Source organism: Pleurodeles waltl, chromosome 4_1, assembly GCF_031143425.1.
Source record: "Pleurodeles waltl isolate 20211129_DDA chromosome 4_1, aPleWal1.hap1.20221129, whole genome shotgun sequence".
Taxonomy (NCBI): domain Eukaryota; kingdom Metazoa; phylum Chordata; class Amphibia; order Caudata; family Salamandridae; genus Pleurodeles; species Pleurodeles waltl.
The window spans coordinates 671,463,136-671,487,624 of NC_090442.1; positions in this window are offsets into that span (position 1 = coordinate 671,463,136).

The window sequence follows — 24,489 nt, forward strand, 5'->3', positions numbered from 1 at the left end:
TCGATTAAGAAGGTTTTCCCCAACAAGGTTTTTGGCGGGGCCGGGCGAGGCAGGGGTCGCTCTTCCGGCCGTCCTTTCCAGCAAGGCCCCAGCTCCTTCCGCAACAACGGTTGGAGAGACGGCAGACAAGGAACCTTCTTCCCCAACAGAGGCAGGGGAAGAAGCAGAGGGTCCAGAAATGCGCGAGGAGCATATAATGCCCCAGGAGGTCCCTCTGGTGAGGCTTATCCCTTTTTCCCCAACAAATTTTGGCGGGAGATTGAGGTTTTTCAGGGACAATTGGAGGCGCATTACCTCCGACGCATGGGTTCTACAAACTGTCTCAGGTTTTCAAATAGAATTCTGGGGTACCCCATTTCAGGAGAAACTGCCTCAGCCCATCGGGTTCTCGGCAGAAGACTCAGAACTCATAGATTTAGAGGTTCAGGCCCTTCTTCACAAAGATGCCATTTCCTTCACTTCCCTTCACCCCACAGGCTTCGTAAGCAACATCTTCTTGGTGGAAAAGAAGGACAAAGGGTTTCGTCCCGTTATCAATCTTCGTGCATTCAACAAATGGGTGGTTTACAGACATTTCAAAATGGAGGGTATTCACATGCTCCGCGACCTCCTCTTACAAGGGGACTGGATGGTTCGTCTAGATCTCAAGGACGCGTACCTCACGGTCCCTATTTTTCCACCCCATCGCAGATTCCTGCAGTTCTTATGGAACAACCAGGTGTTCGAATTCACCACACTCCCCTTCGGCCTGTCGTCGGCGCCGTGGTGCTTCACAAAACTTCTCAAACCAGTAGTGGAAACACTGAGGTTACAAGGCATTCGCCTCATAATTTATCTGGACGACATCCTTTTGATGGATCAGTCCAGGTCTCAGTTGATATACAATCTGAACACAACTATTGCGCTTTTCCAGGACCTTGGTTTTGTGATCAACCAACAGAAGTCGCAACTTACTCCGACTCAATCGTTAGTCTTCCTAGGGTTTCTAGTGGATTCCCGATCGGCGTCTCTCAGTCTCCCGGCGACGAAGATTTCCAAGATAAAGAAGGAACTGAGAAAGGTCCTGCAACGAGACCAGATCTCTCTACGCCAGTTAGCCAGAGTGGTAGGCCTGCTTTCGTCTTCGATTCAAGCCATTTTTCCGGGTCCCCTACACTACAGAGCCCTGCAACGCTTGAAAGCGTTTCACCTTCGCCGAGGGGTGACGTACTCCGAGTTGATCTCCCTGTCTCAAGAGGCAAGGACGGAGTTGTGTTGGTGGCTGGACCACATGGAGGCATGGAATGGCAGGGCCATCTTTGGAGCAGCCCCGGATCTGGTGATCGAGTCAGACGCCAGTCGCCAGGGATGGGGGGCTCGTTGCGGGGACATCTCGTTGGGGGGACGCTGGACCCCGCAGGAACTAACCATGCATATCAACTGCCTGGAGCTCCTGGCGGGTTCTTTTGCGATCAAGTCTCTCACGAGAGACAAGGTCTCATGCGTAGTTCTGCTACGGATGGACAACGTATCGGCAGTGCAATACATAAATCGTTTAGGGGGAACAAGATCAAGAGCCCTAGCGGGGCTAGCGATAGATTTTTGGCATTTTTGCCTTCAACACCAAATCTCAGTCACAGCAGAGTATCTTCCGGGAACCCAGAATGTGTGGGCAGACTGGAATTCTCGGTTTCTCCGGGATCCCAGCGATTGGCGACTACATCGCTCGGTTTTTCAGGCGATCATGGATCATTGGGGTCCCTGTTCAGTGGATCTCTTTGCGTCTCGTTGGAATGCCCAGCTTCCCCTATACTTCAGCTGGCGTCCGGATCCGGGAGCGATGGCAGTAGATGCGTTTCTCCAACATTGGGGCACTCTTCAGGGTTATGCTTTTCCCCCGTTTCTTCTTATCCCGCGGGTTGCTGCTCAAGTTCGCCGCCAAGAGGCGACGGTGATTCTAATAACCCCCTGGTGGAGGTCACAGGCATGGTTCCCGACTCTGCTGGAACTCTCGTGCGAGTGTCCTCTTCGCCTCCCGGATTTTCCCTCGATACTCCTGGATCCGTCGGGGTTCTGTCACCCTCTAATCCTTCAAGGTCATCTTCCCCTCATAGCTTGGAAGATTTCCGGCATCGTTGGCAAAACAACCGACTTTCGCAGGAAGCTAATAACTTCATCGCACAGGCCTGGGCCCCTGGTACATGCAAACGATATAGATCAGCATGGAATAGGTGGTCTAGTTGGTGTGTGGGCAAACACTGCGATCCCATGGGGGCCAGTGTTGCCGACATCATCAATTTCCTGGCGGAATTAGCTGCATCCGGCTTAGCGTATCGCACTATCAATTCTTTTCGTTCGGCCATCTCCGCGGGCCATCCTCCCCTGAATAATCTCCCGATTGGGGGGCATCCCTGGATTTGTAAACTTCTTAAGGGTATTAGACTCTCCAGACCTCCACAACCTAGATATTCGGAGCTCTGGGATGTGAACTTGGTTCTTAATCTCTTATCCTCTTGGCGGGACAACCAATATTTGTCGATGAAGGAATTGTCGGCAAAATTAGCCATGCTTCTCTGCCTCATTTCCTGTAAGCGTGTGTCAGATATCAGAGCACTGGATGTTTCCGCTCGAGTCTTTACTCCAGAAGGAGTCACGTTTACTATTGCAAGGAGAACAAAGAATAATACCAGGTCGGTGTCCTATCCCGTTTTTCCTGATTCCCCGAGGCTATGTGTGGTTAGATGTCTCAAAGTCTATGAGGAAGTGACCAGTTCTTGTAGACCTCCAGGTGAGACTCAATTGTTGATTTCTATTAAGAAACCGTTTAGGGCGGTTTCTTCTCCCTCCATTGCCAGATGGATTCGGTGGATTCTCTCTGAGGCAGGAATAGATATTCGAGTTTTTGGGGCTCATTCTACTCGGGGAGCTATGGCTTCCAAAGCCATACAAGTGGGGGGCAGATTGGAGGACATCATGCATGCTGCTGATTGGTCTTCAGAGTCTACTTTTAAGAAGTTTTACTTTAAACCAATTCATGACGCAGCCGCACTGGTGGTAAGTAAGCTTTGAACTTGCATAATCCTCGCCTCCGGTCCTGTGATAGAATACGAAATTTCCTAGCTATCGTGAAGGAAAGTTTCAATTCTATTAAGGACACGGAGGCGAGGATTATCCCACCCACATACATTTCGCGGATATGTTCCCTCCCGATTACATCTATCTGCGTAGCAAGGTAGTATACTTGCGTTTATGCCTTTATTTATTGGTTATTCTGCTCATATTTTAATTTTTCAGGTAACACTTGATTCAGATGTATTTACATTTATATGTGTTTTAAGGTTCATAACTTTGTTGCCTTTGGTAGGTTTCCTGTGTTCTATCGGATTTGCATCTAATTATACCTATTTTTTAGGTTCCGAAACTACGACCAATTGACTCTACCAGGATTCCTTCTGCAGTGAAGTCGAGGAAGTGTGACGTATTTCGGGCTATTTATACCGACGTGAAGGAGTGCACCTCATTGGATACTCGTTACCATGGCGGCGGGCTCATGGAACTTGTCGTTTTTTTGTTCATGTTTTGTTTAACTTTGAACTTGCTGTTGAATAAAGAGTGAAGAAAGATCTGCATAATCCTCGCCTCCGTGTCCTTAATAGAATTGAAACTTTCCTTCACGATAGCTAGGAAATTTCGTATTCTCCCCTCCTGTCTCCCAGCCTCCACCCTCCCCTCTCCCGTCGTTACTCTTCCCCTTCGGTAAGACTTTGTCCTTTAGGAAGGACCATACCTTTGTTAGCCACATCCCTCCGGGGACGTGGTGGAGTTTGCGTTCTTCGGCTCCCTTTTCGGCCCTAGGTTGGCCGTTCTCCTCCAGGGTATCCTCGCTGTTCTCGGCGTTGCTCCGGTCTTTCGTTCCTCTGTTCTCCTCGTCTCCGTCGGCGTTTTGTTCTTCCTTTGCGCCCTGCTCGCAAAGTCTGTCCTCTTTTTCAATTCTCTTGGGAACCCGGATATCCGGGTCCCCTAGGCAGTTTCCGGCGTCCGCGTTGCCCTGACACCGGGACGAGGCGTCGTCCCCGCCATAGAATCGGGGCATTGTTGCCGATTCCGGGACGCCTGGAGCTGGGTGATCGGACAGCCGGCTACAGTATTTTGGTAAAAAAATCTTTTATTGTTGTAAAACATCTCCCTGTTGTATGTATTTATACATGTGGTGTTTATGTCTATATATTTTTAAATAAATGTGATTTTAAAGGATATTTTTACCATAATAAGACTAAAGCCATATATATTTTTCTAATTTTCTGTGGTAACCAGTTGTATTGTATTTTAGAATATGTGTGTAACTGTATGGATTATGAAAAGAAGTATTGCTTGTTGTTCTTAATTTTGCTTAGGTGAATCTTTAGGTTTTTTGTTTTGCTTTTTATGAGGATACATCGCTTTACGTATAGGTTACAATATTGTGCGGAAGTGATTTAGTCTACTTCTATATCTTCTGCCTCCTTCTTGATGAAGAGAACAGAAGTTGACAAGATCTACGAAGGTGATAGGGACTAGAAAGGTGATCTGGACTGGGAGGTGACGCGGTTGGGAAGGATGAAAGTGATAGGGAGGATGACAGGAATCTATCAGGGGGTCTATCAGGTTAATAGGTGACAGTGATAGGCAGGGTGACATGCGAAGGCCAAGCCTGCCAGTTCACATGGTGCCGCAGTGTGACATGCCTCAAAACACTTCTGTGCAGTGAAGTGCTAAATGTGTGTACTTGGTGCTCGGTTTTGGGATCAACAGTTAGGTTACGTCCCAGGTTACCAGTGGTAAAAGGCTCTGATTGTCACAATCTGAGTCCAGAAACCCCTGCTTACCCTGAGCTGTCCAAAAAGGTTACCTAAATCTTATAAAGGGGACTGAATACACCTATTTTACTTAAAGAACATAATATGAGTTTATTTGTCTAGCGAATAATTGATGGGTAATTGTGCTTCTTCATATTGACCTAGTAGGGAGTTCAAATTTCCTTTCCTCGTCACAGAAATCGGTCCTGCAACAGTTGTTCAGGATGTCAACGATATCTGAACATGCTTTTCAATTCAAGGACAAATGTATCTGCCATTGAAACATCATGTTTGTCTTCCCAGAATGTTCCTTTTCTTGAGTTGCATTTGCCTATTTTTGTGGACCATGGCTGCAAATCAAAAACCAAGCAAAGCCTACTCATCATGTTCTTAAGTCTTTTTCTGAGTGAAAACGGGAAGAATTTGATCGATGTTGTCACGTGGTTTCATTATGTAGTTTAGCACTGGAAGGAATACATTATTTTAGACGTCTGTCTCTTATAAGAGATTGCCCTGGTGCATCTTAGATCCAAGTGCAACTTTTTCTTCGTATACTTGCTGGATTTTTTACTTTTGGGCTTCATTTTGGGACTATAAACACAAGCAATTTGCTTTTGACAGAAAATAATAGTATCTAATTTTGCATCACTCCATGGTACTCCAAATGTGTGTGATATTCTGAAGTTCATTCTACCCGGTTATAATTTAGTGATGCCATAAATCATATTTTCCCACAATTCATAATATCTATTTTTAGAATTCGTAGTTTATTTTGTCCATTGCAACCCTTTCTTGGTCCAGCCTCCATTCCTGTCTAATAAAGGTTGCAGGGCTATGCCCTACCATTTGCTTTTTCAGCAATATTTATCCTTGAACTGGAGCAGATGTCAGTGCAAAGTGTCAATGGTTATGGATATCACAAAAGAATCAATGCAGCAAAGAACCAAGGGCAATATGTACAAATTTAATTGAGGTTGAAAACAGCCCGATTCGTAGATTTGCAACTGCAAAATTCATTTTGTAATGTGCAAATGCCAAAGTGCGATTTAGTAACTTGTTATCGAATCGCAATTTGGTTATGCAATTTGGTATTTGGAACAGGTGTGTTTAGGGCTTCCCTTCCAAATACTGAATTGCAGTGATATGTATTCATGTTTTGTTGTTGTCGCAAACCATTATTATTTCGCCTCTGCCTTGAAGGAGGTGATAGCCATTCACAAACAGGAAGGGACCCCTTCCTATTTGAGAATGTAAACAAAAATGAAACTTAAAACTTCCATTCTGTTTTTTTTAAATGCATCTCATTTTCCTTTAAGGATAAGGGGCTGCATTTAAAAAAATATATATATAAAGTGCTTTATTTAAATGCAATCACAGACATGGCGATCTACTGCCCCCAGAAGGTCACCATTCCAGTGATGAATTTAATTCCTAATGGGTCAAAACTGCACCTACCTCATTAATATTCATGAGATAGGTGGATTTGCAACCCACTAGGAATCGCTGTTTAATAGTACAAAATCTTCATACACAAGGAATTGCAGTTTCCTAATTGCAATTCAGTAAGAATCGCAAATTTGGAAATGGCAATTTCTAATGTTTTTTTGCAGTTTTATTTAGTGCAAACTCGACCTGAAGGTACTGGTGGATTTCACATGAGCAACAGTTACATTACTCAAGGACACATTCATTTTTGGTAATGCCGGGGAGAGTAACTGATTGGCCCAGAACCACAGGATGTTGAGCCGATGCTGAGACTCAAACCTGGTTCCCCAGCTCCAAAGTCGGCAGTTCTGGCTGTTACGTCACATCCTCTCCCAATTTTCGTGCATCTGGCGACAAGCTGTCAAAAAAACAAGCCCACCTTCCAAGCTAGTTAGTGTGAGAATTTCCATGGACCACTATCTTGTTATCTAGCTCATAGGGGTATAGAATTCAATTATAAAAATGTGTTATTCCATCTGGTTGTACACCTTCTCTTCTACAAGACAATGGCTCTGAAACAGAACCAAGGAAAAAAACAACCTATGCCATTTCTTTAAACGTGCCTATTTGTAATAACGTTGACTGGTTTAGAGTAATGTGCAAACATCCTGTAATTTGTATTATATTTCCACAACAAAATAGGATTTGCATTGTGAAGCTGCATACAATAACACATTGTATTCATCACCACTTTTCTTGCACCCCTCAGCGCCCTCCTAACGGCACCAGGTGTGTGCCGTATTTAACATACGGAGCACCATGGCGCAGGTCAGGGTCATAATTTCTTACTCTATTGTAGTACATTGCAGGATTTGCACCACAAATGTTGGCGCTAATCCTGCAAAGTACATAGGGAGCCCAGCCCTCTTTTAAAGCCTGCTCTGTGCAGGCATTAAAAACAGCCACTAAAAATGGCACAGTGGAATCTTACTGATTCCACTGTGTCATTTTTGTGGTACACCTTGCATACATTATACCTGGAGCAGGAATAATGCGGCGCAAGGGGTTACAAAGTGGTGCAATACATGCATTGCGTCACTTTGTAAATCTGGGGCGGGGAATTTGGCCTTGTTGAGCCACATTAGAGTAATACAAATTGACACTAATGTGGTGCCAGGGGTTGCTAGGCCTTCTTAAATCTGGGCCATAGTGCTTCAGTCATTGTAAAGACACTGTGAGATTGGTACAACCTCATCATTAACTCATTCTCAATAAGAGCCCTTTCAGACTATCTCAAAGTTGACAAGTTTTTACTGTTTTGAAAAACCTAAATCCGAATAATTTACGTTTTATCTTTTTTTGCAAAATTCCTTGGCAGCTGTATAAAAATACAACTTCTGTGGCTTGTGAACAAGAAATGGGGAGCCAATGGAATCACCCACACAAATGAGGTGCTAAAGAAAAGAAAGCTAGGTGTCAACTTAAAGGTACAGAAAGAAAAAACAAACTCGCAATGTTGTCAGACAAGGATTCACTGAAAGTGCTGCCCTTAAATACTCATAAAATGCCTCGGAAGTGAGACAGTAACAACAATACTTTAACAATAGGACACTGTAAGAGCCATAGAAGAGCACTGAATTCTTCCCAAACCAAGATAGCTGCCATCGAGAGAGAATAGAAACAGAGGGAGGAAGTCCTCTTTCTAATTGTAAAGATGACAGAAATGTGTGGAATGCAGCTTCCTCCCAGAACACTCCAAGATGCGGTCAACATCAATCCAACACCCTCGAGGCTACCAATTACACCAGCTTCCACACCCTTTTATAGCTAATTTGATAACACCAGATATGGCCTTGAACGTCGGGCAGCGCAATTAGGAGGCTTAGATCCCATCTTGCTTCCCATCACCCTGCTCAGGCCCTGATTCCCCACAGCGTCCCGATCTCCAAAACAGCCCCAGGCTTTGAAGGAAAAGGAGAATAGAAAGCAAAAATCGATATTAGGGATAATTGTAAAAGGCATCGATTCCCAAGATTCCTTTTAATCAGCCCCCACTGTTAACCCCCCACTAAAATTCAGCAATCTTATTATTTAGCAGTCTGCTATTATGCATGCGTGCTTGGCACTTTTGTGACCCTTAGATCTATTCTCAGCGTTCCTCACTTTCACACCCTCCAAATACTGTGTCTCCCATAACTGACGTCCCCCTCCCCAGTGATTTGGACACCAAAAGTATGCAGAAGATAAGTATTACTCTGAGGACATACACGTGGCAAGTTCCAATTAGACCAAAGTTTAAATCACTCTCTCGTCTAAGGGTTTGTTCTGTAGGTGTTCTTCCTCGTGTTATTAGGATTGCTAATACATGCTTAACTAGTAATGTATGTCATTCTACACGATTGATGACATGCATGACACATACTGATTATGCTAATTTCTGCTATGACCAGTGCTTTAAATGGGCCGTTATTCACCGGTACTGAGTACCGGCACTTCTTATTTTTTTCACTCTGAGTGCCGGCACTTCTCTGCTGCCAAGGAGAGTACCGGTACTCATGAAGGGTAGGCTCATTAGCTACTACTGCTGGTGAGCACTGGGCTCTCAGAGTTGAACCCGCCTCTGACAGCAAAGGTGCTTCTGTCGCCCTAAACTGAGCCCCGCTGAGCTATTCAGCGGGGATTATGTGCCTAATGTCTGGGTATTTACGATCATGCTGAGTTTGTCAGAACAGGGTCCATTCAGGCCCTGTGTTGTCAATCACATTTACACACTTGTGTGCTTTTTTGTAAACACAGGAATTGAGGCAGCCCCTCTGACAGTGACAACTAAGAAAGCCATGGGAGGAAAGTTTAAAATGGCTTTGATCCCACCTGAGTCTCTTGAACGAGGGTCTGCTTATGTATGTGTGTTTGCCTGCTGGTATGTGTGTGTCTTTGTGTGAGAGAAAAGCGAATGAAAGAGAGCGAATCGGGGCACTTTAAGGAGGACTGTGTGGAATGCTTTGGGTGTGCGCCTCTGCTTGTTTCTTTCTGTGTGTGCACGTTCAAGAATATATAGTATTGTGCAAAAGGACAGCAAATATGTTTGCCAGTAAGATAAATAGCGCTGTGTTTCGCTTACATTTCGTTTAACGAGTTAACTTGTTTTGTTTGTTCAAACACATTTCTCATGGGCCTTGGCATGTGCTGCAACTGGTATATAAGTGAAAGTATCCCATGTCTTGCTCTTAGCCCCGCCCCTAGCCCCACCCACCACACTACTAGTATATGTTAATGAGTACCTGCACTTATTTTTTCCCATATAAAGCACTGGCTATGACAAATATCTTCATAATGTGACATGATCTGTGATTTGTACTACTTGAAAACTTAATAAAAACTACTGTTAAAAAATAAATGACTGTTTCTGCCAGACCTGTTTTTTAGCCAGCCTATTACTTGCAATTATTAAAGGCAAAACTATATACCACAGAATTCAATGATTTGTTGGTTAAAAGGCAAGTACTGTCTGCAAATGTCACACTACAATCCTATTTTTTATTTTTTTTTAAATCGGTTTATTAAACTTAATGAAAGGCGTCAGTACAATTCCCAATTAATTCTGATATACTGTTTACACACGTATACAAACTTATATAGTGCAGTTCGTATATTATAGTACTGCGGTATAACATATAGCAATAAACTGTTAAACTATGTCCCATTAATGTCCTTGGTGTGGTTTACCGGATGCGTGGGTGGGTTCATCTGTCCATGTCTTGGGTAGGGAGGTGGTGCACTGTGTGTGTCAGCAGAACAGGGGAGGCTTAGTTTCCAGCTTTGTACAACTGGTGTTCTATCGAAAAAAAGAAAAAAAACTGGGCTGGGTAATACTCTGAAGGTGGTGCTGTCGTGGTAGTGGGCATTTCCTCTGCAAGGGGAGCATTACATGACTAGTGACAGTGCGTCTAGCACGTGTGGGCCCTGAGTAGTGTGCAGTGAATGTAATACCTGGGCTGTATACAGTGACGTTTGGGTAGATGCCAAGTAAGAAGGCATAACGGATTCTATGTTGTGTGGTTTACTTGGGACTCATGGCGGATATGTGTCGCTCTTAGCCTCAATGTCCACGACAAAGGTATCCCATATTTCAGTACCTCCCTGGATCAGTCCCCTGTATTGCAGCTGGCGGCGTAATGTCTGAGCCTCTGCATGTGAGCATCTTAGCAGATCACGCAGCCAAGTGGTATATACCGGGGCACGTGGAGCTTTCCAGTGCGTAGCTATCAAGCGTTTGAACACCACAAAGGCTAGGTCAATAAATTTATGAAGCTGTTTGTCACCTTTGCCGCGTCAACGTATTCCCAGCAGGCAACATTCTGGTGTTGATTTCAGGGTATGCCCAGTAATGTCAGCTATGGTGTCGGTAATGCGTTGCCAGGTCGTGTTCACAGGGGGGCAGCTCCACACCATATGATAAAAATCCGCTGCTGGGGTTGCACATCTAGGGCATACTGGGTCTGAGTTCGGGTATATCCTTTTTATGCGGGACGGGGATAAGTAGGAGTGGTGTATGTAATTAAACTGAGTGTAGCGCAGTCTAGAATTGCGAGAGACATTTTTGACCATTGATAATGCAGTGGACCAGGCACTCTGGGGCAAAGGGGAAGAGAGAGCCACATCCCAACGGGCCTTAGCATGTGGCAGTTCAAGGCAGGCTCCGGCTAGGAGCAACTTATATAGTCTTGATATAATGCCTTTTGTATTACCCATTGTGAGAATCATGGTGAGCAGTTGCGATTCCTGTGGCTCAGTGTTACCGTGTTCTCATATATTATCGAGTAGCAGTTTGATTGCACCATATGTTAAGAAAGCCCCTGCGTGAGTCCCCTCTGATTCCATAAGTTCCCTAAAAGATCTTAATGTAGAGCCCGAGTAATATTCGCCTACGCTTGATAGCCCTATGCTGCGCGTATCATGTTGCATTGCTAGCTTTTGGGGACCCGGCAGTTGTGCCAGCGGCAGCGAGGGACAGTATGGGATCACAGGGCTTCTGCCATGAACGTATCTGTGCCAGCACGATCTGGCTACATCGAGTATGATAGGCCCTCTTTGTGGGCGATTGGGGCTATCTAGTAGCAAAGTTAGAATCGAGAACGGTGCTAGTTATTTCTTTATCCCTTTACCCTCCTCTGAGGGGGTCTCGCTGAGCCATGTGGACGGCCATTATAGTTGGGCGGCAGCATAATATAATTCGAAATTTGGCATGCCCAGCCCTCCCTCATCCTGCGGGTATTGTGTAATGGATAGTGTAACTCTGCGCCTGTCTCTACCCCAGAGTAAGTCAGTCATTAGGGAGTGCAGGGATTGGAAGAACGATCTTAGTAGGACTATCGGGAGCGCAGCAAAATAATATAGGAATCTCAGAAGGATAAGCATTTTGTCAATGGCCACCCATCCCATAGCGGATAGGGGAAGCTACCCCCAGAATTATAAGGAACTTCGGACAGAACTGAGGACTCTATCAATATTGCCCTCTTTGAGATCAACCATAGAGTGATATATCTGTATACCTAAATACTTGAAGGTGGAGTGGGACCATGGTAATTGATAATCCGGTAGTGCCCCGTGTAGTTCCGGTGCTATGGGGGAGAGAGGGTAGTTGCATGATTTAGTCCACCTAATCCGTAGGCCGGAGATGGATGCAAGGGTGTCCAGTATCGACATTACCCCAACTATAGTGGTGGCACGATCACGTAGATATATCAGGGCGTCGTCCGCGTAGAAAGAGATAATATGGTATGTGTTGACTTCTGGGATGCCCCATGATTGGGCCTGGTTGCGAAACTTAACCGCTAATGGTTCCATGGCTATCACGAACAATAGAGGGGACAGTAGGCAACCCTGCCTAGTGCATCTACCTATTGGGAATGAGTCAGAGATAACTTGTCCTGTTTGGACACGGGCAGTGGGTTTAGCATATCACACTACAATCCTAAAGGACAGCTCTGCTAGAGACCAGCTTGCTAGCGTTTTGTGAATTAATGGTGCTGCATATCCGATGTCGATTTTGTTAATAGCAAAGGACTTGGATCCAATTGGTTTAATTTGCTGCCAAATGTATCACATACTGCAGTTAAAGTTTGAAATTATTTCAACTGTATTAAATTCGTCATTTGGGACAGTTATCTCACTTGAGTATTGGATGTCTGGGTGAAAAGGCCCATCAATGATTGCAACAATAAAATGCTTTACAGTAACTTGCATTTGGTAGGAAGAGGTGGCTGAAAAATAAATCTCTGACTAGACAAGACAAGTCCATACCTGTCAACTAACCCTCTTTGGGCGGTCGTCGCCTTCTTTTCACTGATATTAATTCTAGTCGCCTGCACACTTCAGTGAGGGGTGACCTTGTTTTCAAAACGATGCCACCCTTCAAAACTCTGTTCGTTCTTCATTCATCCTAAGGGGATCACCATCTTGAACATCTAACCATTAACGTAAATTCTCCTAAATGCCAGGAGTAGCAGAAGTGAAGTCACACACCATTTGACATTTACTTTTACGCACACAGACATGCTTACATGTACCCACATATTCACCCATACACACGCTGTCTCTAACAAACACTCTCACACGCACGCATGCACACAGTGTACATTTAAAAGCATTTTTTACTTACCTCCGCTCCCTGGGACAGAGATATTCCAGCCAATTATAGGCCATTCTTTATTGCACTAAAAGAGAAAAATGTAGCATTATTCACTATTACTGTAATAAAAAAATTGACAAAAAACAAGAAAAATGGAGCCCCAACCAACGTCAATAATGACAAGCTGTCTATTTGTTACTGACACTGATTTTGCCATCTCTGGGGCCAGCGGTCCCAAAGGCAGTGCCAGGGTCGCAAGGGGGAAGACAGGGGTTACAGCTGCGACCCCTGGCGGCCCCTAAAGGACGTCCATGCGTCTAACTTTACCACCTTTTCAGAGTCAACTGGTTGATAGGTAGCAAGGCCTGGAATTGTAAAATCTACAAAATTGACTCTGGGTTTATACTTCATAATAGCAGTCAGCATTCAATATGTGTTCTGCTTTTGTACCCTGTTACAAAACCTCATTTTGTGCAACAATGACGTGGTGAACAGAGAGCCTTCGCCTACCTGAAGCACGGATGTCTACGCAAGGTAGTGCATCGGGCCCAACTCACACCTCACACAACAACACAGTGGCAGCCAAAAAGAAGGAATCACTTACAGACACTGTCCCTCTCTGCAAATTAATTAAAAGGTAACATAGCACGAAGAATAGGTAAGCATGGTCATTGTAACTGTAATGGTAAGTTGTATTTATTTACCAATAACTACCCCTGACGCATCATTGAAACGATTTGCGATGCGTAGTACGCTACTTCTGATCCAAAGTCAGATGTAAATAGGTAGTAGATTAGTAACATGAAGACTTTTCTATTGTAGGATTAGTTGTGGTTAAGTTTGTTAAATTTGTTCTCTTGTAATCTTATTCATTTACTCTAGTATTTTGAATAGGGATAGATTAATTGAAGTGGATTAGTAAACGGAGATGTGAGATGTTATTGCAAGTAGTGGATATGTTCACCTGCTTGTTTGAAGAATTGCATAGGAGGGGCTATGAGTTTGGAAGAATGTTTCAGAGTCCATAGTAGTCCGAAAGGTTTGGGATGAGTCATAGAGGAGGGACAGGAAGAGGTGGAAGTGTTCTTAATTAACAGAAAATTAATATATACATGTATACAGATACCTACACAATTAAATATACACCTATATACATACATACATACATTACACTTAGTAATATTTCTGTACAAGGGCATCAACCCCTATATATATATAACCATATGTACGTAATGTAACAATATTGACATTGTCAGACCCACACATGTATGTTGTGTGTAAGAAACTGTCTCTCTATATACTATAACAAAATGAGATAGTGTGCACAGAGTCCAGGGGTTCCCCAGAGGATTAACAGAGGCTAAAGTAGATAATACTAATGCTCTCTGTTGTGGTAGTGTGGTCGAGCAGTTAGGCTTATCAAAGGGTAGTGCAAAGCATTTGTTGTACACACAGTCAATAAATGAGGCACACTCTCAATGACTAACTCTAGTGCAATGTATTTATATTGGAAAACTATATTTTGTTACTTTATTTCTAGAACCACAAGGATCTTGTTTCAGGTAAGTTCATTTGCAAGTAAGTATCGAACATATGTATCAATAGCACTTCCTTTAGATTTGCAAAGAAAACGGTCTACAGGCAAGTAACACTATTCACTTTAAAAACACAATTTTCAGCACAGTCCTGGGGGAAAAGTGTTAGTGCAGTTTTGAGGTAAGTACTCGACTTACAGTTCAAGTCTCTGGAGGTTAGGATGTCCACTGGTCGGGGTTCAGGATGACCCCAAACCTTTTCCATCAGCAACATGGGGCCGGCCGGGTGCAGAGGTCAAATTTGAAGATAGAGTAAGAATGGGATCCTATGGAGACTGGGGGCACTCAGAAACAGATCTGCCAGCAGGTAAGTACCCGTGACTTCGGAGAGCAGACCTGAGGGGCTTAGGTGAGCACCGGGGGGGGGGCACAGGTCAGCGCCAAACACATACTCTCAGCGGCACAGGGGCAGCAAGGTGCAGGGTGCAAAAACAGCATTGGGCTCCCAATGCTTTCCAAAAAGGGTGCCCAGGGGTCACAAAGATTCTGCAGGCTGGGTCCAGGGGGTTAGTTCCGGGAAACCGCAGGCTGGACAAGGAGGAGGGCTGCCTGCTGAACGTTGCTGGACTAGTGGTCGGATTCCCCCAGGCCAGATGGCTCTGGGTACAGAGGTACATTTAGGCCTCAGGAATTTACGTCCGGTTCTCTCACTGTCAGGGGGGTCCTCTGGGTTTAGGCTGCAGGCAGTGTCATGTTGGCCAAGAGGGGTAAACATAGGGTGGACATAAGGTCGGAATCACCTGGGGACCCGCTCTGAACTGGTGGTCCACCTGGACTCGAGCCATGAGCATCGGGTGCAGAGTGGGCATGGCTCTCGAATCTAGGACAGTTCTGGAGTCCTTTTGGAGAGTTTCTTCTGGACAGGGCTGCTGTCGTTGGGAGTTCTTGGTCCTCTGGTGGGCAGGCAGTCCTCTGGGGGTTTGGAGAGGTTGCTGGTCCTGCAGGATGTGTCGTCTTTTTGGAGCAGGCCTTCTGAAGCTGCTGACAGGCCGGTAGGGCTAGGGCCAAGTCAGTTGTCATCTGGAGTCTTCACTGCTGGGGGGTGGTGGCTTAGCAGTCCTTCTTCTTTCTTCTTGCTTCTTGTCTTGAGGTCACCAGGAATCTGGTGAGCTAGGTTCAAGGGGGATCTTAAATTCTAGATTTAGGGGTGTAACAGGGGTCAGAGGGCAGTAGCCTTCCTACACCCTTCCTGTGCCCACTCCCTTTGGGGAGGGGGAACACTCCTAACCCTATTGATCCCTGTTCTCCAAAACAAAATGGAGGATTCTATAGTGAGGGTGGTCACTTCAGCTCAGGCCCCCTTTTGGTGGTCCTAGCTGGAGGGGAAACTCCTCCCTGTTTTACCTAATTTTTCCACTGGAGTTGCCACCAAATGTGCGGCTTTGTCTGGGGGGTAGACATCTCTACTAGCTGGAGTGCCCTGGAATACTATAACAGGAGGCCTCAGCCTTTGATGCTCACCGCCAAGTGTTACAGTTCCTACAGGGGGCAGGTGTGAAGCACCTTCACCCAGAGCCAGCTTTGTTTCTGTCCTCAGACAGCACAAAGGCTCTCACCCCATGAGGTCAGAAACCTGTCTTTTAATGGCAGGCTGGCACAGATTGGCCAGCCTTACACTAAAGGGTTGGTTAAAATACAGGGGGCATCTCTAAGATGTTCTCTGGGTGCCTTGTATAGTAATTACAGCACTGGCATCAGTGTGGTTTTATTGTGCTGAGACGTTTGATTCCAAACTTCCCAGTCTTCAGTGAAGCCATCATGGAGCTTTGGAGTTCATAATGACAAACTCCCAGCCCATGTACTTAATATGTCCACACTGCACTTACAGTGTCTAAGAATGGACTTGGACACTGTGGGGCATATTGCTCATGCAGCTATGCCCTCACCTGTGGTATAGTGCGCCCTGCCTTAGGGCTGTAAGGTCTGCCAGAGGGGTGACTTACCTATGCCACAGGCAGTGGTTTGTGTGCATGGCACATTGGAAGGGGTGCCATGTTGACTTTACCTTTTTCTCCCCACCAGTACACACAATCTGCAATGGCAATGTGCATGTGCTTGGTGAGGGGTCCCGTAGGGGGGCACAATACATGCTGCAGCCCTTAGGGACCCTCCCTGGTCACAGAGCCCTTGGTACCAATTTTACCTTTCACAAGGGACTTAGCTGTGTGCCAGGGGTGTGCCAGTTGTGGAAACAATGGTACAGTTTAGGGAAAGAACACTTGTGCTGTGGCCTGGTTAGCAGGATCCAAGCACACTCTCAGTCAAGTCAGCAATATCAGGCACAAAGTGGGGGGTAACCATGCCAAAAGAGGGCTGATTGCGAGTTTGGCGGTCCTGTGACCGCTAACAGTGTGGCAGAGCAGACCAACATATTATGACATTGTCGTCATAGGAAATAGGAGACCACCAGCGGTCCGCCGCCACCGCCAGGCAGTACAGACCGACATGGTCTTCGGGAGAGACAAACAGGCCGGCAGAGACCATGTTTCCGCTGGACCTATTACGAGGTTGCACACCAGCAATGTGATCGCCGCAGTCCAACCACCATGGAGCACCAGGCGGAAATGAGAAGTATAAAGGGAGACACTCACCTGCACACTGCAATACACGTCCAGAGTCGCTATGGAGCCATACCTTAACATCATGCTGCTGCTCACTAAAAGACAAGAAAATCAATGCAGACGTGGATGACAACAACCATAAGTACACACAGCTACCTGTATTTTTTTCATTTTTATTAAACCTGTACTGCAATCAAACACATCCTCGGGGTGGATGCCAAGGCCGGCACCTCCACCTATCATTCATGACACTCACATACTGCAACAATGACAAACACACTTCAGCCAGCACACACACACACTGCACGGCAATAACATACATATACGCACGGCTACACAACTCTTGATCAGGGAGACCCAAAGCCACACAGCATACGCACACACAGCAACAACAACACAACCAACACACATATACAAATACATTCCACACACTCACACCTATTGTTTGAACTACTGTTCTGTTCTGTGTTGTGGAGGCAAAGGATTAAGGTGTGTGAAGGGGTTTGTTTTATACTGTGGTTGGTGCGTGATTTGTGTATGTGTGCCAGCTGAGTTGTTTCCAAATCTATCCAATGTGGTGTATCGCATTACTGTAGGGCCCGCCGACCGCTGCAGTTCTCACCACTTTTGGAAGACCACCACCGCGATTTTCGATTTTTAATAGCTTCAGTGGTTGGTTGGTGGGCTAGCGGGTCCGGTGATTGGACCGACTCTTTCCAGGGTCCTGGGCGATTTTGGGATTTTGGCTGTCTTTTGGACGGGCTTGGCTGGATAACTCATATTAGGATGGTCTGTATGACTGCCAATATGGCCGTCTTTTGACGGCCGCCACCTCGGCGATCTTGTAGTCAGATGACCAAACTCGTAACAAGGCCCTTTGTCACAACACCAAAATATATTAGGCCATTGGCTTTATCAAGAGGGGAGCATATAAACATATATAAAGCAAGCCTATTATGTAAATAGAAAGCCCTTGCAGGGCATTATGGGGAGTTCCATGCTGGAGTAGTGAATACTAAAAGGGGCGGCCCCTGTCCCTCATTTATTGTTAATTCTCTTTTTAAAAATATTTTTTGATGTCCCGAAGCCCACCCAGGACACTCACATCTAGAATTTTTGTTTGGAGCTGCGGGGGGAACCCCAGGGCCACCATTGAACTGCCAGCCCTCTGCAAGCCACCTCATGGGGAACACAGGAGCCAGTAACATGATTTTTTAAAACAACAAGGGTGCCCACCTGGGCACCGCACAGCACTTTTCATATTGGGGCCTGCGTGAGGAGCCACAGGGTCTCATGGCCCCTACAGGCTCCATTTGCGGGTGCTAGACTCTTTTTAACTTATCAGTGGGTATCCCAGTGCCCATCCAGAGCAACCACAAGTCAGCTTTTGTTTGCAGCCAGGAGGGAGCCCCAGGCCCCCACAGCCTCTGACAGATGCCCAGCCAACACCACACTGGCTGGAACTGGCTCCATTACTTTGCTCCTGACTGGGTGGGAACAGCATTTTTCACTGCTCCCAGCCAGGTGGGAGAAATGTCCTGTTTCTTGCGTTGGAGAGTGTGGGCAGGGTATTCCCACTCTCTCCTGGGCAGAGAACTACAATGTCCCAGGGGACGGGGTCCCTGGGACACTGCATCTGAACAGGCCCTTTGTGGGATGGATTCCCCAGGGCTGATCATTGGCTCTGAGAGGGTGGTTGCAGGCTTTTTTACCTTAATATTTACATTTGGTGCTGAGGGATGGAGTCCCTTGGGCCTCTTCAAGGCATGGAGGGGCTGAGCCCCCCCACCTCATTTTAAAAATATCATAGCTAGGGAATTGGATCCTTGGGGCCTCTTTGAGGCTCAGGGAGGGGGGGGGCCATGCCCTCCTCCTCATTATAAAGTTACTGGTCCCAGGAAATGGAGTCACGGGGCCTCGTGAAGGCTTGATGAGGGAGCTGCTCGCAAACCTCTGCAAAAAAATTTAAATGAGCCATTCAAATCAAATCAAATCAAATCAAATTAAATCATTAGCATTTATAAAGCGCGCTACTCACCCGTGCGGGTCTCAAGGCGCTAGGGACAAAGGGGGTGGTTATCGCTGCTCGAACAGCCAGGTCTTTAGGAGTCTCCGGAAAGCGGAGTGGTCCTGGGTGGTCCTGAGGCTGGTGGGGAGGGAGTTCCAGGTCTTGGCCGCCAGGAAGGAGAAAGATCTCCCACCCGCCGTGGAGCGTCGGATGCGAGGGACGGCGGCGAGTGCGAGGCCAGAGGAGCGGAGGGGGCGGGTGGGGACGTAGAAGTTGAGGCGTCTGTTGAGGTATTCCGGTCCCTTGTCGTGGAGGGCTTTGTGTGCGTGGGTGAGAAGTCGGAAGGTGATCCTTTTGCTGACTGGGAGCCAATGCAGGTGTCTCAGGTGTGCGGAGATGTGGCTGTTGCGGGGTACGTCGAGGATGAGGCGGGCTGAGGCGTTTTGAATGCGTTGCAGGCGATTTTGGAGTTTGGCGGTGGTCCCAGCGTAGAGGGTGTTGCCGTAGTCCAGGCGGCTCGTGACGAGGGCGTGGGTCACGGTTTTTCTGGTGTCGGCGGGGATCCAGCGGAAGATCTTGCGGAGCATGCGGAGGGTGAGGAAGCAGGCGGAGGACACGGCGTTGACTTGCTTGGTCATGGTGAGAAGGGGGTCCAAGATGAAGCCGAGGTTGCGGGCGTGGTCTGCAGGGGTCGGTGCGGTGCCGAGGGCCGTGGGCCACCAGGAGTCGTCCCAGGCGGACGGGGTGTTGCCGAGGATGAGGACTTCAGTTTTTTCAGAGTTCAGCTTTAGGCGGCTGAGCCTCATCCAATCTGCGACGTCCTGCATACCCTCTTGTAGGTTGGTCTTGGCGCTGGCGGGGTCCTTGGTGAGGGAGAGTATAAGTTGGGTGTCGTCGGCGTAGGAGGTGATGATGATGTCGTGCTTGCGTACGATGTTAGCGAGGGGGCTCATGTAGACATTGAAGAGTGTCGGGCTGAGTGATGAGCCTTGAGGTACGCCGCAGATGATCTCCGTGGGTTCTGAGCGAAACGGAGGGAGGTAGACTTTTTGGGAGCGGTTTACGAGGAAGGAGGCGATCCAGTCCAGGGCCTGGTCTTGGATCCCGGTGGAGCGGAGGCGGGTGATTAGGGTGCGGTGACAGACGGTGTCAAAGGCAGCCGAGAGGTCGAGAAGAATGAGGGCGACTGTTTCACCGTTGTCCATCAGGGTTCTGATGTCGTCTGTGACTGAGATGAGGGCGGTTTCAGTGCTGTGGTTGGTTCGGAATCCGGTCTGTGAGGGGTCGAGCAGGTTGTTGTCTTCCAGGAAGGTGGTCAGCTGTTTGTTGACGGTCTTCTCTATTACTTTGGCTGGGAAAGGCAGAAGGGAGATGGGGCGGAAGTTTTTCAGGTCGCTCGGGTCAGCCGTAGGTTTCTTTAGTAGGGCGTTGACTTCGGCGTGTTTCCAGCATTCGGGGAAGGTAGCAGAAGAAAAAGAAGAGTTGATGACGGTCTGGAGGTGCGGGGCGATGATGTTGTCGGCTTTGTTAAAGATGAAGTGCGGGCAGGGGTCCGAAGGGGCGCCGGAGTGGATAGAGTTCATGATGGATTTGGTTTCTTCCGTGCTGATGTGGGTCCAGTTGTTGAGGGTGATGGTCGGGGATGTGGGTTCGGTGGTGTTAGGTTGGGTCTGGTGTCCGAAGCTGTCGTGGAGGTCGCTGATCTTGCGATGGAAGAAAGTGGCGAGGGATTCGCATAGATCCTGTGACGGCGTTGGCGTTGGCGCTGGGGTTGGAGAACTCCTTGACGATGCTGAAGAGTTCTATGCTGTTGTGGCTGTTTTTGTCCAGTCTGTCGGTGAAAAAATTCCTTTTGGCAGTGCGGATCAGGTGGTGGTGTTTGCGGGTAGCGTTCTTGAGGGCGGTCATGTTGTCAGCGGTGCGGTCCTTGCGCCAGGCTTTCTCAAGTGCGCGACAAGTTTTCTTTGATTCTTTGAGGGTGTCAGAGAACCAGAGGGGTTTCTTGGTGTTGTTCTGTCGCTGCGAGCGTTTGAGGGGAGCAAGGTTGTCTGCGCAGTTGGAGATCCAGTTTGTGAGGTTGAGGGCTGCGACGTTGGGGTCGGTGGTGAGGGTGGGTTTATTGGCGGCGAGTGCGGCGAAGAGTTGCTCTTCAGGGATCTTGTTCCACTGTCGGCGAGGGATGGGTTGAGTGCGGAGGTGGCGGGTCTCGCGTCGGAATGTGAAGTGGACGCAGCTGTGGTCGGTCCAATGAAGGGCGGAGGCGTCCCCTGGGACCTGGCCCACCATAGGTGGTTTTAAAACAAGGAGGGAAACCACTGTCTTTTTTTTTTTTATTCAGCACTGCAGATCCATGGTTCCTCTGTGGATCCGTTGGAGCTGAATACAGTTATTTTTGGGGTGGGGCATGCAGTCCCCTCCACGAGCCCATCTGGGCCCCTGATAACCCAACCCCCAGGGCCAATCAGCAATACTAAGGAAGGGGCGCGCTGTCCCTCTCCCTTGACCTAGGGCCACATTCTATGATTAAGGGGAGAGGTGTCCTCATGAACCCCCTCCTCAAGCCTTAATAGGTCCTCTCTTGATAGGCCACAGGGACCCCCATCCCCCAGGGCAAAATCCTATTTTCAAAGGGAGGGGACATGCAGTTCCCCTTACCGAGCCTTATTACCCCTTGGACACCATCCCATTCCATGAGGCTGAATTGTATTATTAAGGGGAAGGGGGCACGCAGACCCCCCTCCAAAGCCTTATTAGGCCCCAGGGTCCTCATCCCCAGGGCCAAACGCAATTAAAATGGGGAGGAGTTGTGTAATCCCCTTCCTCTTCTTTTAACTCATCAGTCTTGGGGTCAATGGGCCTAATGAGGCTCAGGGATGGGGGCCGCACAGCCCCTCTCTCATTTTTTCCTAAATTCTGCCCCAGGAGATGGGTGCCCTGAAACCGCCAGTGGCTCAGGGAGTAGGGCTGTATACCTTGCAACCCTTATTTAAGATACTTGGCCCAAAATGGGCTCAGGGAGTGGAGTCCTACACACACACACTCCCGTAAAATTTGTTTTAAAAAAAGGAGGCTGCAATCTTCTTTTTTTCCTGTGGTCCAATGGGAGCCCCAATGGATCGCAGCAAAACCAGCCGACTTTTAATTTTGGTGCCATTGTGGGTGCCCCCACAGGACCTAGGGGGGCAAGGTATCCCAATCCTGCCCCCTTATATTGTTTTTTAAAATAATATAAGGTCAAGGGACTATGTTCTGAGTCCTGTAAAGGCTGCTAGCAAAATTTTTCTAACATTGCTGGCAGCCAATCAGAGCACTCACTCCTCCTGGAGTCTGGGTCCCTCGGGAGTCAGGCTCTTGCAGGAGTGAATGGAGCTAAGGGGGGAAAAGCTCCCTGGGCCAATCAGAACACTCTATTTTTAAAAAAATGGGTTTGAGGTACTCTCGCAAAAGTCCCTAGAATCCAACCACCCAGATATACAAAGATTTTTAGGGCTTAATATCTCCAAAACGACTAAACCGATTTACACCACTTTGCAAAAAGAAAGCTTTATGGACCAAGATCTAACTTCCTCCCAGATTTGGGATCATTCTTTTCAGTGGTTTTTGCTGTAGTGCTTCTTTAAAAAGTCTGTAATAAATGCTTGGGGATTTTGCATTTTGGGACTCTGTATTTTTTCTCAGCCCCACTTGACAGATCACCCTGAAACTTTCTATGCACAAACTAGGCAAAAAGGCAAAACGTTTTGGAACGTTTCATGGAGATTCATCCAACTGCACCAAAGTTATTTGCCAAACAAAAAAAGCATTTCCTACGGAAGTGCTGATGAACTATAATTACCCAATAACAACTGGCACACATTTGAAGTGGTCTAAAACCACATAGCAAGTTTTGTCCACAATTGCCAGCTGGGTATAAAACAGATGTATTTCATGAGATGGTAATAGAGAATATCAACAAATTAAGCAGGAAGCCCACATGTCATCATAAAGGCAACCTATCACCAAAGGAGTGGCAGGAATTGATGCTTATGAAAAAAACTAATGAAGAATCATTAAACACTCTGGCAAAGGAGGGAATATTATTGTTATAAACCAAAAACAGTGCATGTTGGAAGCTTACAGACAACTACTAAGGGAGGACCATTACAAGATTATGAAAATTAATCCCAGGAAGGAATTGCAACAATTATGAAGAATATGCACACCTTAAAATAGATCCTCCCATTATTCCAACCATCTACTTTCTACCAAGAATAGACAAAATCCACCTGGTGGACCCATTGTAAGTTCTAGTGGATAATAACAAAAAACACATCACGATAGTTGGATTTTTTTGTGTTAATATGTCACCATTTTACCATCGTTCATCAGAGATACTAATGATTCACTAGGAAAAATTAACAACACTCCAGGGAAGAGCATATATATCATGGTGACAATGGATGTGGCTTCCATGCATACATCGATTAGACATAGGGGGTCATTACAACCCTGGCAGACGGTGTTAAAGCTGCGGTAATACCGCAAACAGGCCGGCGGACAAAAAAAGGGAATTATGACCATGGCGGAAACCGCCAACATAGACAGACACTTTAACACTCCGACCGCCACGGCGGTACAGACAAGCAGCGTGGCGGTCACCGCCAACAGACAGGCGGAAGACAATGTACCGCCCACAGTATCACAACCAGCCAATCCGCCACCTTTTCCGCGGCGGATTCACCGTGGATAAAAACACAGCGGAAACAGCCATTTCAAAGGGAAAACGCTCACCTCTACACACTCCGCGAGGAAGGAGGGCACCATGGAGCCGGAACTACAAATACTCCCTGCTCTTGTCTTCCTGCTCCTCTACGAACACCAGCAACGGTGGTGGTCTCCGGACCAGTGACAATACTGCTGCCCTCCAGGGCACTGACTCTGGCGGTGGTCTCCGGACCAGTGAAGATACTGCTGCTCTCCAGGTCACTGACTCTGGCGGTGGTCTCCGGACCAGTGACTATACTGCTGCCCTCCAGGGCACTGACTCTGGCGGTGGTCTCCGGACCAGTGACGATAGTGCTGGCAGTGGCGTTCCCGGCCGGCGGGGAGGATGGCAGCCTTCTCTGCCGTGCTGCTCTTACCAGACCTTGGAGACCTCTTCTGCCCCTTCACCACCTTGGGAGGAGTCACGGCTGACTCGGCACTCCCCCCCGGGACCCTTGTGAGCTGTTTTGCCGGCAGGAGTCTTCACCCTCTCCCGTCGAGCACTTTCCAACTTAAGGTGCTTTACAGGGGGTGGACTGGCAGTGCTTTGGCTCCGTGTCACACTGGCTGCCCTGGTGGCCAGTGCACTCCACAGACCTTTAACACGCACCATTGGTGCCAGACTTTTTTTGGCTGAGGTGCTACTATGGGACCTATGAATTGGAGGGGTGGGGGTGGTGGGAAAGAGGTCAACGTTGCTCAGGAAGAGTTT